Source organism: Ailuropoda melanoleuca, chromosome 5 (assembly GCF_002007445.2).
Source record: "Ailuropoda melanoleuca isolate Jingjing chromosome 5, ASM200744v2, whole genome shotgun sequence".
Classification (NCBI taxonomy): domain Eukaryota; kingdom Metazoa; phylum Chordata; class Mammalia; order Carnivora; family Ursidae; genus Ailuropoda; species Ailuropoda melanoleuca.
Genome location: NC_048222.1, coordinates 73,875,176 through 73,888,261, shown reverse-complemented (window position 1 = coordinate 73,888,261; position 13,086 = coordinate 73,875,176). Strand labels below are relative to the sequence as shown.

At 39.7% G+C, this 13,086-nt stretch overlaps 1 pseudogene; it reads left to right on the top strand.

Annotated features, from left to right (window-relative positions):
* Nucleotides 1–9,981, top strand: part of LOC100480273 — a 35,599-nt pseudogene extending 25,618 nt beyond the window's left edge.
* The last annotated feature ends 3,105 nt before the right edge of the window (nucleotides 9,982–13,086 follow it).

Sequence of the window (13,086 nt, the reverse complement as noted above, 5' to 3'; positions counted from 1 at the left end):
TTTCTCACCACACACATTATCAGCTAACTTTGCTTCAGCTAGTATCCCTAGACTTCCTGTCCCTTTTACCTTTCGTTAGTTCTAAATTCTAATGTCCTCTCCTCATTTCCTCACTGGCTTCTCTCTCTCAGCCCTCAATCTTGTATCCAGGTTATTAGCAATCACTAGAACTGTTGCTTATGTCTTCAGCCTGCCACTTAACTGTTTCTATTCCTGTACAAGACTTTGAAATATTGTAGCTTCATGATTGATTATAACATCTGCTGAAAATTGACCCTCACTTGTTCTCACTTTAATGAGGGTTGTTTTCTAAAATAAATAGAGAAGTATTAATCAAGAAGGTCAAGAACATGAATTAAGATCATTTGGGGACCATTTGCAAAGTTTTGATAGGTAAACTGATGATGTATTTCCTTAGGTCTCTGGGCCAGTAATTTCATTAGGACTTGTTTACATACATAGGGAGTTTTCATCTGCAGATCAATGCTCCTCCTCATCAGCTTTTCTGCTATAAATTTCCTTACTCCCTGACACTCAGCTTATTTCCTAGGAACAGGCAATAACAATGTAAAAACTCATAGAGCTCCTTGGATTCTGTGGTTCATGTTTCATTCTATTTATTCTTCTGCTCTGGTGTCATTCACAAGGTATCACTACTTCCTGATAAATACTTTTCCTACAGTAAACATGTTCTAAGGTGTGCACCCAGCAGCTCAGGTATGTCAAGCAACTCTGGCAATAATTCATTAGGAAATGCACGCTTCAGACTTTTGAGATTGCTTCTGGAAGTTTCTGTGATACATGAAGATAGTTCAAGACAATTTATGTACATGAAAACTCTCATCTCCCATTTCTGCATTCTCCTTATTTTTCTCCTATAACTATATATTTTTTCCTAGAATTGTACCCTTTTCTTTCAAGTCCTGACATCCCTGGTTATTTTTCCAAATGGAAACTACTTTGGTAAAGTTTTTTCTCTACTCTCCTCTAAAAATTTCTCTGTGCTTCCTAGGCCATGGCAGTTGTCACCTCACCACTGCTCTGTCTCTCAAGCTCTCTAGTGTGCCTTCCAGAATGAGCTTCATTGTTTACAAAACCTGTATCATTTTGACATCTCTTCACCTCATTCAGCTACTCCGAGGATGGCACACATCTGTTGGTTCTCTGTGGACAATCCTCATTCTATCACTTCCTAGGAATGGAGAAAGCAGTGGTTAGTTTCCGTAAGTTTCCCACTGACGTTCACATGCTTTATTCTTCTACATGCTGCAAGAATATCTTTTGCCTTGTAATCAGGCAGATCCCCACATTTACTTAGCCCCCAAACTACTTCTCTGTATTCACCTAGAATTTAGCACACATTTCACAGGCTTTCCTCTTTCAAACCCTAATTTTGGCATCATCCCACATGATTACAATGTTCATGTCATCTGATAGAAAACCTTAGCTTATCTCTCAGTTTCTGGACATTCAGTTGCATTTATCCTTTCTTCTTATGCCATTTCCAGAAATAACTTCAATCTTGACCTGTTTCCATCACTCTACAGTTCTTCAAATTTGAAAAATTTAAAAGAAAACTGTTTTGATTTCTTACTTATTTTATAAAAATAATATTCATTTTAGAAAATTCTGAGAAATCACAAATATATAAAGAAAATACAAATTACCAGTAAGTTCATGATATTGGTAATTTGTATGTTATATATGGACCTCTCTATCTATCTTCATCACCACCATCATCATCATCATCATCTCTCTCTCTATCCATCGTCATCTATTTATTATCTATCATATTATGACATCTGGCTAACTAGCTATCATCTAGAGATCTAGCTATCTAATTATCTATAATTCTTCCTCTTCACACCACAGCCACACACTAACACATGTATACTAATATATAGGTATACATACATAATTTTGTCTTTGTCTATGTGAAGTGGCATAGAACCCATTCTGACCCAACCTGCTAAGAATAAGCATGTGCTCTGGTAAATGATTGTGTAGATGAATTTTCAAAATTGTAATGATATGATCCAAGCCAATTTGAGCAAAAAGCACAAAACTTTAGACATATTGCTCTCATAGTCTAAATGGAAGACCTCTTTATCTATAGCTCTTGAATAATTGCCACCAGGGGGACCAGCAGCGGTGCAGCAACTGTCCTGCAGGACATCCGAACTACACTGTGTTATGTGTATCTCCAGGGGACTTGGAGTGTCTGGAGCAGAAAGATTAGGTCCTTAGGCTCACATTGCCATCTTACACGTTTATCTCATTAGGCAGCTTTCTTTGAATGTTTAAGTGTGGTTCCTTCTCATGCCTTTCTTTTCCTGCTATACAGACATTTTAAAGAAATACATTTGGAGGGCAACATATGCCTCCTAAATTGTTTTATATACCTTCCATAAAACTATTTTAACATTCATGCTTTTTTATTAAACTTGAGAGTAATGTTCCATTGCCTTAATTCTGCACATATTTTCATCAATTCCTAGTTGGTTATTTTATCTATATTCAGCTTGGATGGAAAGATATCCTTCTAATTCTGGTGTTTCCTAATATGTATGTTGATGGAACTGCACTGCAGATTTACAGATCCCAACAGCCAACACGCTCCTCAAGTTCCTCACCTAGAGCAGGTTACTTTGCTGTTTTTTTCTTGGAGAAGATCCTTTCCATAGTGTGTGTATTTCTTTACTAGCTGCCAATATTTGTTAGACGTTTCTTTTTTAAAATTATTTTTATTTTTATTTATTAATTCGTTAATCAGTTAATTTATTTAGAGAGTGGGAGAAGGAGCAGAGGGAGAAGGAGAGAGAATCTCATGCAGACACTGTGCTGAGTGTGGAGCTTGATATGGGGCTTGATCTCATGACTCTGAGATCACAACCTGAACTGAAATCAAGAGACTGACACCAAACGAACTGAGCCGCCCAGGCACCCCTCTTTAGATGTTTCCGTACGTGTAACCCCTTATAATCAGTAACTCCAGTGTAATCCATTTATAAATCCTCACATAAGTGGCCAACTACTATTGGCAAAGGAATCAAGAATACTCATTGGGGAAAGCTTATCTTCTTCAATAGAGAGTGTTGGGAAAACTCGATAATTACATGCAAAAGAATGAAGTTGGACCCTTATCTTATACCAGGCACAAAAAAATTAACTCAAAAAGGATTAAAGACATGTATAAGACCTGAAACCATTAAACTCCTAGAAGAAAACATAGGGAGCAAGCTCATTAACATTCTTCCTGGTGATGACTTTTTGGATGTGACACCAAAAGCACTTTCAACAAAAGCAAAAATAAATAAGTTGGACTACANAGCAAAAAAAAAAAAAAAAAAAAAAAAAAAAAACCTTCTGCATAGCAAAATAAACAATCAACATTGTTGGTTTGTAACCTCCTCAGGAGCTTCCTGGGTCTAATCAGAAAACTGGCCCCTGAACATGGAGGGCAGGGAGAGATCAAAGAAAGAGGCAGGCCTGTCCATGTGGGTAGGTGGTGGCAGTTTTAAGAAGCAAAGGAAACTTGCATGCAAGACTTGTCTAGGGGCAGCAGCAAGACAAATGGATCCTTGTACCAGCCCCTCCAAATCTTAAAAGTCATCTTTCCAACGACCTCCCCCAACATTCCACCCCTTGCGACCAGCTCTTACAATCTCATATGCTCCCCTCATCCTCAATGGGCCCTGAGTGGTCAGCAATGGGTTTCACTAGCACGGAAGTGGCTCTTTTGATGGCCACCTGGTTGCACTGGAGGCAGCTGCTACAGCCACAAATCAGGCACATATAAAAGAAAACATAGATTAGACCATGATTCCCAAAATCAGTGACAACTTTTTCCATTCAGAGCCCCATGATCTGAAACACTGATTTTTCAAGTCTCCCAAACTGAAGGTCAGATCATTCAGGGTGTTTACTTGTGTCCTCATGTGATTTAATAAAAAGGATACATTAGCAGATTCATCAGGCATGAACACACAACATTCTGTCTGGATAATGGCACAGATGCTTCTTTGAGAGGGAATAATAACATCTTAGGCTTTTAATTTTGGAAGACAGCTTTTCTCATGAGAGGTATTTTAGTGTTCTTTAAGGATAGGTTTTATTGGCTATCAGCTAAGGCTTGTTCAGTGAATTTAGTAAAGGCTTCTTCGTGTGCTATAATGTCCTCTAGGCCAATCGAGGAGACAAAGATGGCTGCCAAATGATTGTACTAGTGGAGAATAGTATCCACCTGGCCTGGATAAGAGGGAGGTAGGTAGTTTTAGGAACCTGACCTGGTTTTACATACCATACATGTTAGCTGGGGGAGGCACCATTTTCAGGCATAAAGAGATCAATCGGCCGGGGGTAGGATATGCCAGACCAGGACCCCCACCTTTTCCCCCTCTTACAATGGTGTGTGCTCCATTTCATGTATAACACATTTTAACAGGTCCATGTTGAAGTAGGACAATGGGATCCTAGTGGAGATTGAGTAGTTCCCCTTTACCCAGAGATGTGAAGTAACTCACCTGTCTCAGCAGGACATCCCATTGTAAATTCCAGTGTGCTCGCAGTAGCGTAATATGTTGATCCATGGTGAGAATAAGGGGAATGGCTGTTTCTCACAACTTCCATACTTTCACAGTATTGGGTGCCTTGGCAGGGGTCTCCTGTCTGTCATATGGGGGAACCGCATCTACTAGTTGATCATTCAAATGTATTAAAGCTTGGGACAATACTTCAGTCTATCTGGCCAAGGTGGTTTTATGTGTTAATAATTTAATCTGCTGCTTTAATTTTCCATTTTTCTATTCTACCAACCCTTTAGCTTGTGGGTTAATAGGGGAGATGAAACCAACATTCAATGTCATGTTCTTTTGCTCAGACTTGCATGCCGTGGCTTTTGAAATGTGTTCCCTAAGGACTGTCTTATCAGTGATGGTATCCATAGATTTTTTTTTAATGATTTTTTATTATATTATGTTAGTCACCATACAGTACATCCCCGGATTCCGATGTAAAGTTCGATGCTCCATTGGTTGCGTATAACACCCAGTGCACCATGCAATACGTGCCCTCCTGACTGGTGATGGGTGGTAAGGAGGGCACATATTGCATGGTATCCATAGATTTTATTTCATTTTTTTAACCACCTAATGGTAGCAGCCTGGTTTGCACAGTAATATGGAAAGCTTAAGTTAGTCCAGATGCAGTGTGCACACAAACCAAGGCATATTTAGAAACTTTACTCAGAGAGAGGGGGCCAATATAATCAATTTGCCAACCCCTTATTGGTTGGGAATTTGAGATTCTTTTGGTAGTTTCTTTGGGTACTGTTTAAAACACACAAGACATGCTGCTACTGCATTAACCAAGTCACTATTCTTCAAGGGCAACTGGCTTCCTTGGCAATATGCCATCTTATTTAGACACCGTGGTAGCTGCTCCTTTTATGTACCTAATCTACTGTATCTACTGAAGGGTCAATAGCTAGGGCTCATACCCATGTGAAGCATCCGCTTCCTGATTACCAGAGGCTGTCAGTGTCTTATGAGCTGGGACATGAGAAATATTGAGGTCTGGCTGCCTTAGGCTCTTGCGGATGGACACCAATGTCTTTTCACATATCTTGCCCCCACAAGGGCTTATTCCCATTTTCTATTGTCCAAGCCATAAATAGGGTTAATCCCTTTAGAATAGCCCAACTACCAATGCAAAGGATTAAGGGCTTCTGAGTGATCAATCTCCAGCCAGACAGCTCTGAGCTCAGCCCACTGAGCACACAACGCTGTGTGAAAGGCTTTAGCTGGGGGAGTTCCACGTACACTGCCAGGGTTTCTTCCCCCTTCTAGAGCTTGGACCAGAATTCTAGGGACATTCTTCCCTTATAGTGTCTACCACAGGGTCTGACCCATACCTTCTAAATTCATAGACATGATTCACTCAAATAGTAGCCCACACTTAGGAGATGTCCAGAACTTTAGTCTACTTTACTAGTATTTTTTGCCTTCTCAAAGGCAGCTTGTTGCTCTGATCCTCAGTCCCACACATGCCCTTTCTTTATCAGGCAGCACAAGGGATGGGGGCACTGTGCCAGGTAACCTCTTTCACATTCTTAGGGGTTGGGTGAGCTTGTACCTGATCAATCACAACTTCTGGGGCAACACCCATCTTACCTGACCAGATGACTCCCAAAACTTTACAGTGGGGCCTGGGCCTTGAATTTTTCACAGGTTTATTGCCTGGCTTCTCCCTCACAGATGCTCCAGTAAAGCCTTCAGGGTGTCCTGCAACAGAGGCAAGTCTTCAGTTGTTAACTTTATACTATCAATGTAATGTGTCCATTTTACTGATGTGGGAAAGGAGAACAAGGATGGGCCGCTAGCTGCCATCCCATGACATATTGTGGAGCTCTGCAGGTAGCCTTGAGGGAACACTGGAAAGATTTATCACTGTCTCTCCCACATGGAGGCAAATTGATCTTAGTTATCAGAAACCTGTACTTGTCAAAGTGGTTTTCATGAACGTCTGAAGATGAAGCATTTTTGGAGGAGCACATTTTTTTAGCCAAAGCATCAGAGTAAAGCCATAACTGTCTGTAAATGATCAAAGACTTAAAAATGGCCACAATTGAAGATGTGGTGTGAGTTTGTTATAATACAATTGACAAAGGAATTTGATTATTTCTGCGACATACATACATACATTTTAAAATTATGACTGACATTATACAAGGAAAAATGAAATGGAATGCGTCCAGCTCGAGGGTAAATTTGCGGTCATGTCTTCTCAATGACCTCTTCCAGCACTCACTAAAAAACAAAAGGATTAAAAACACAGCTTCTAACCATCCAAGTCTCTTTTGGACCACTTATGTGCATTTGGAATTTAGTTAGCTGTTGTAGCAGAGTGCATTACAATGAATTGACAAAGGCATTCTACAGCAGTCTGTATTTTAAGAGGCCTCTCTCCCCCCTTCGTTTTCTTAAATCTCTGTGGGCAATGTTTTTGTTATATTCTGGGGTGTTTACATTTCAAAGACAAGAAAAGATTTACAACCTTAAAAGACAGAGAAAGAATGCAAGTTTTCTCCTATGAATTTTGGGGTAATTACTATTTTAATGTTTTCCTTTGTATGAGGATTCAGAAAACCTGGGCCATTTCAGCTGTTTCCTCATCAATTACAGTACCCTCTTCTTCATTTTCTTCACTTTCTCAGAGGTTCCACTTTTTAGCATTTTAATCCAGCGTCATCACAAGTGCTTGGAATTTAAATCCAGGCATTTTGGCCCCTCCTGGCTTTACAAAACAGCATGTTAAGAGCTCTAATTCATTATCCTGCCCTCCCACCTTGTCTGTCAGCCTCCAAACTGGCAGACTTGTGGACACTTATACATCCTTCTCTAACATTAGCTCATCTTCTAACTTTCTGACCTGAGCTTCAGCCCCCAGTTGGGCATTGGTGGCCAGCTGAACTGCCCACAGTTGAGGTCAACTCACTGCAGCTACCATGTGCTTCCCTCTCCTGCTGCAGTGTGCTATGTACCTGTAGTTCCTCCAACAAATGCACAAGACCAGCTGGTGTTTGGGGAAGTGCCCCTGTACTCATATGGTAATCCACAAGCACCTTAATGTACAGGTCACCCCTCCCCACATAGAGATCAATGGCCAACTTGGGATTGCCCCTGAGGATGCCATATTCCCATTTCTTTCGTCTCCTGGCAGACTCAGCAGTTGTTGGTTCATAATCTCTTTGGGAGCTTCTGGTAGAATCTGAAACTGAATCCCAAATGAAGAGGGCAGGGAGAAGCCAGAAAGAGGCAGGCCACTCCGTGTTGGTTGGTGGCAGTTTTAAGAAGCATAGGAGGTTTGTCTTGGGTGACAGCAGGACAAAATGACGCACCTGCCTACCAAATCTTAAAGGTTCATGAAGAGGCCTTAACTGGGTTCAGTCATGTGTACCATGCAGGTGTTTTCCATACCATATCACTATCTCAAGGCTATATGTCCTTGGATCAGTCTATCCCTAACCCCCACTAATTAAAATGTATGTAATCAGTCACTCCTCACAATCCAGTGCAGCTCTTTCTGCCCACAGGTCCTGTCCCTGTGGTATAATAAAATCACCTTTTTGCACCAAAAACGTCTCAAGAATTCTTTCTTAGCCATTCTCTCACAAACCCAAAACTTCCAAATTTCATCAGCATTATTTTGATGACTCCCCTCAACAAAAATAAAAAGGCAACCTATAGGAGGCACCTGGGTGGCTCAGTTGATTAAGCATCTGACTTGATTTTGGCTCAGGTCATAATCCCAGGTTTGTGAGATTAAGCCCCAATTGGGCTTCACACTGGGCATGGAGTCTGCTTAAGATTCTCCCCCTCTGCCCCTCCATTCTCTCTCTCTCTCTCTCTACCTCTCTTAAGAAAAAAAAAAGACAACAAGAATGGGAGAAAATAATTACAAATCATATAAGGGGTAATAGCCAAAACATAAGGAACTCATACAACTCAGTAGCAAAAACCACACAATATAATTAAAATGGGCAAAGGACCTGAATAGACATTTTTCAAAGAATACAAATGGCCAACAAGTATATGAAAATGTACTCTGCATCACTAATCATCAGGGAAATGTAAATCAAAAGGACAAGAAGATATCACCTCACATTTGTTAGAATAACTATCATCAAAAAACAAGAGATAATAAGTACTGGTGAATACGTGGAGAAAAGGGAGCCCTCGGACAACAGTGGTGGAAATGTAAATTGGTGCAGCCACTAAGGAAAACAGTATGGAGGTTCCTCAGAAAATTAAAAATAGAACTCTTAGGCAATCCTAGCAATCCTACTTCTAGGTATTTATCCAAAGGAATCAAAATTAGAATCTTGAGACATCTGCACCCCCATGTTTATTGAAACCTTATTCACAATAGCCAACGTGTGGAAACAACCTAAATGTCCCCAATGGATGAATGGACAAAGAAAATTTTGTATATTCATACGATATAGTAATTTTCAGCCTTAAAAAAGAAGGAAATCCTTCTATTTATGACAACATGGATGGACCTGGAGAAGGTTAAGTAAAATAAGTTAGACACAGAAATACAAATACAGTATAATCTCATTTACATGTATAATCTAAAATAATCAAACTTATAAAAGCAGAGAGTAGAATGTTGGTACTGGGGTGGGAGGGAGGGGAAACAAGGAGTTGATAGTCAAAGGGTACAGAATTTCAATTATATAAGGTAAATAAATTATAAAATTATACAAGGTAAATAAATTATAAAAAATCTACTATACAGACCAGTGCCCACAACTAACAATACAGTATTATATACTGAAAATTTACTAAGAGAATAGATCTTAAGTCTTCTTACATAAAATAATAATAATAACAATAATGATGCTAATAATAAAAAAGGGCCTTTCGTGGGTGGCGGTGAGAGTGGAGAGTGAGCCCTGAAGGCCTGGAACACACTGCAAGAGTACAAAGTGGTGGGGTGCTGCCTGCCCACCCCCAGATACGGCACTCCGTCCCTCTATCACAGGCGAATCTTTGTACCTCGTCATGTTGTCACCAAGTCCTGGTTCTGGTACTTTGTGTCTTTGCTGAAGAAGATGGAGTCTGCAGGGGAAATTGTCTACTGTGGACAGGTTTTCAAGAAGTCCCACTTGTGGGTGAAGAACTTCACGTGGCTATGCTCTGACTCCCCTAGGGGCACCCACACATCTACTGGGAGTGCCTGGACCCCACCACTGCAGGCGCTGTCACCTGGTGCTACTGAAACATGGGCATCCTGCACAGCACCAGGGACCCACTAGATCCAGATCATCCAGGTGGAGGCGATTGCAGCCACCAAGTGGCGCAGATCAGCAGTCAAGAGGTTCCACGACTCTGAGATCAAGTTCCTCTGAGCCCCTGAATCATGCATTGTCATCACCAGCCATGCTTCACCACCACGAGTCCCAACACCTTCTTTTAGATGAGCCTCCTTGTTCAAATAAACTCTTCGGGGGAAAAACCAAACCAAACCAAACTAAACAACATTAGTAATAATAAAGAGGGTGGGAGGAAATTTTAGGAGGAGTTAGGTATGTCTATGGCCTTGATAGTAGTGATGATCTCACAGGTGTATACTTATATTCAAATTCATCAACTTGTGTACATTAAATATGTATATCTTTTCTCACGTCAATCATGCCTCAATAAAGTGAGTTTAAAAAAAGTCTGCTGATTTAGAGGTGCCTGGGTGGCTCCGTTGGTTAAGTGTCTGCCTTCAGCTCAGGTCATGATCTGCAGGTCCCGGGATCGAGAGCCCCACATCAGGCTTTCTGCTCAGTGGGGAGCCTGCTTCTCCCTCTCGCTCTGCCTGAAGCTCTGCCTACTTGTGCTCTCTTTCTCTCTCTGTCAAATAAATAAATAAAATTAAAAAGTCTGCTGATTTAAATGTAAGCCTCATCAAATCACCTTCATAGAAACATCCAGAATATTTAACCAAATATGTGGACATTATGGCAGCCAAGTTGACACAAAAAATTAACCAACAACATACATGTTATATTCTAAATTTTACTTTCTTCAAATACTTTTCTCTCAGTTCCTTGACATTTAGTTCCATTTACTTTCTCTCTTCTTAAGCCACTCTCAGATATGATTTCGTTCTTGACCTGTTAAACAGATCTCCATCTACTTAATCCAAAATTAATTGAATATATGAATAATTAGATGGTTTTCATTCATATATGTAGTGTATAAGTGAGCACACATTGATAAGAGCATGGGTTAACAATTTTGCTTGGTTAAGTTGTGACAGAAATCAGTAAGATTGCCAAGCTTGTCCTACCTTTTAATCCTATCAACCATACTGAGCACTTCTTATAAACCCTGAGGCATGTGACACAGGAACAGAATTTGTAAAATGACTTAGTTACACATAGTAAATTGGTTAAATGTTACTCTTGTCAAACAATGTTCTTCCATCTAGTTTGTCTGAAAGTAAGAACACCACCATTAGCCTCCAGGTTTTTGTTCGTCCTGGCTTACATGATCCCACCTGGTGAAAAGATGAAAATATGGGTCTGAGAGACTACCCAAAAACATTGACTCAGGAGTTGCAATCAGCATTTTGATTTTAATTCTAGGTGTTTATAGTTCATTTTTATTAACCTGCCACATCTTCAGGCATTATTGCCCTTTGTAGAATGGGTTCAGGATTTCTAATCCAGAGAAACTGTTCCTCTTTGTCCTACAAAGGATCACTTGGGGGTCCTTCTTTGGTATGCAAATGCAGGGCACACATTTTTCTAGTATTAGCGTTTTCGTGTATAACAAGATCTTTTTTTCTCTCTCTCTTTTTTTGATGGTCAAAAAGTTGCGATACCCATTTGGTATGCAGTAGATCTCTGTGGAGAAAGTGATAATTTAAATAAAGAGCCCTGGATTTCCTAGGAAGAAAGAGTCAAATACCAATCTATATGTCCTGTGATGATTAATTGTATGTGTCAACCTGGCTAGGCCATAGTACCCAGATAGTTGGTCAAACAATATTCTGTTTCTGTGAAGACCTTATTTAGATGAGATTAACACTTAAATCAATAGACTTTAGTAAAGCAGATTACCCACCATAATATGTGTGGGCCTCATCCAATTTGTTAAAGGCCTTCCTAGGAAAAAAAAAGAGCAACAGAGGGCTGAGAGAGAGGGCATTTTACCAGTAGACTGCTTTCAGACTTTCAGACTTGAGCTAACATCAGCTTTTCTGGATCTCCAGCTGGCTGGCATACCCTGCAGATTGTGGACTTGCCAGCCTCTACAATTGGGTGAGGCAACTTCAGGAAGGTTTCAGGCCTCTGAATGAAATAACATATGGGAAAAGAAAATTTAAGCTGGAGAACTGGGCTTTAGACAAAGATATAAGTTCGATTGAGAAGACTAGGTATAAAGCAGTAGAGAGCTGTTATCCCTTTAGATCTAAGCCTCTCTGGAATAAATGAGCCAGTGTGAACAGCAGCAAAGTCAACATGATTTAAGAACCTTAGTACCCTATTTGGGATACCATCATAGCCTAGGGAGGGTGTAGGGCCTCTAAAAGTACTTCTACAGTATGGACCAGTTTCAGTTCAGTAACAATAAAATTGCAATAGCAGACCAATCAGAATCCAATCCTCATTCTATGCCTAATATCTTGGAAGGGCATGCCATTCTTTCAACTATGTAAAACTGTAAGAATTATTGAATGATTTTTAGGATATGAGAGAAATATGATGGATTTCCTGCTAATAGTGTGTAATGAGGCTCAAATGAATTACTGAAAACTTTTCTAAAGTTAAAAATATATATCAGAATTCTATGTTAATAAATGAAAAAAATTCTTACTACAAAAACTTTTTAAAAATCCTTAATCTAAATATACTTATTTAACAAAAATTCACAAATATTTACACAGTTATAAGTGCTCGGGCTAACTTACTGAAAAATTGCATGCCCTTATGGAACTTAAGGTTCAAGTGGGCAAGAGACAGACTGTAAAAATGAATAAATAATTAAACAAATGCATACTGTAGAATGCTAGTGTTTGATAATTGCAATGGAAGAAAATAAAACAGCAAGGGGATAGGTTGTGCTAAAGAAGAGAAAAATGGAAATTACGGTCAGGTTACCTTTCACTGAGAAGGCGACATTAGACCAAATATTTGAACTAGGTGATCATTCAGGCAGATATCTGAGGGAAGCACATTTTAGGAAAAAGTGACAGTCAAAGTAAATGCTGAGGTAAGCATATTCAAGGAATATTCTGACATATTCAAGGAATATGAAATAATCCAGTGTGGCTAGATTAGAACAAGCAAGAAGATAAGGTCAAAGATCAGAAGGGACAGAAGAATGAATGCAGAGCATTGGACTCTGGATCCTATTCAGTCTGAAAGTCATTGCAATGGATGGAGTTGAGTTTAATAGAGATGGTGAAGATTTTTTAATCACTCTGGATTTTCATGTGTAGGCAGACCACGAGTAAACATAAGAAACCTCCTCTATCCCTGATTATAAATAAGAGGAATGAATAAGATTTCCCTGAGGGAGTTTAACT